Source organism: Photinus pyralis, unplaced genomic scaffold (assembly GCF_008802855.1).
Source record: "Photinus pyralis isolate 1611_PpyrPB1 unplaced genomic scaffold, Ppyr1.3 Ppyr1.4_LG7, whole genome shotgun sequence".
In the NCBI taxonomy this organism is placed as follows: Eukaryota; Metazoa; Arthropoda; class Insecta; order Coleoptera; family Lampyridae; genus Photinus; species Photinus pyralis.
The window spans coordinates 39283642-39284691 of record NW_022170738.1 but is presented as its reverse complement, the minus strand read 5'-3'; positions in this window follow the sequence as shown (position 1 = coordinate 39284691).

Here is a 1050-nt window from a genome sequence, read left to right as displayed (position 1 = left end):
CCCATAAAAGTGGAAACGCTAAGGGACTTAATTGATATTTCACACAAGAGCTCTCAAAGTATTTCTACAGTGGAGGTATTTAGTTTTGGTAATGTGTAGTGTTTTTGGAAGCACGCCGTCTACTAAAAAGGACGTAATAATTACAGTTCTACATATTTTGGCGGTGGACTGCGCGAGAGAACGAAAGGATAATAGAAGACATATCTTATTAAGTACACGTAATTGATCCGTATAATAACAAAAGGAAACGGGACTCGATAAAGAGAAAATCACGAAAACATCTCCCTGAAACGTGAAACAAAAAACTCGATCTTGCGTTTCACTGCAGTCTTTTAAAATAAAGGCAAGTCGAAGCAAAACGTGAACTAAAACCTAAAATACTCTGGGGTTGTAAGTTTGTTACTAAAAAGGAAAAGGGCTAATATTTGTCAAAGGTAGGGTATAATAGTCGTACTTTCAAGTAAAGTATTGCTCGAGATAAATTCATGGAAGCCAGAATCGATTCATGACGAAGCAAAACCATAGTACAGATCGAGCTAAGAACTGAGGATTTAATTCAGATTTACTGATGTCCGCGACCGACGAAGAAAAATGTAAAATTTCGGCCTGTTTGATGGATTTATTAATTATGTAACGACTTACGTTGCTTTTCACCAGAAAAGCTGAAATTTATTTACTGTCGTAGCTGATAATCCTCCCTTCAAACTAATTTACGTCTCTTCCTTGAAAGAAATTAGAGATTTTTTAAATTGTGCTTTAAAATTGTTGTTTGTTGCATATCTCTCCTTTCCTAAGTCTCTGAAACTCTTGAACTTTGTTTTTCTGAAAATTACTTGCTTGCAAAGTTGAACGCCAAGTGACCATAAAATTTCGTATACTAGCGTAGGCGGTACAACTGAATATCGAGGTAAACGCTGCACTTTGTGACAAAAGCATCAAACTCGGTACACATGTTCATTAGGTCCAATTAAAACTTTTGGCCCGCAGCACCCACCGAAATTTTCGTGTGGGTTCAACATTTGAACACTTTTGTTCAAAAGGGTGTTCAAG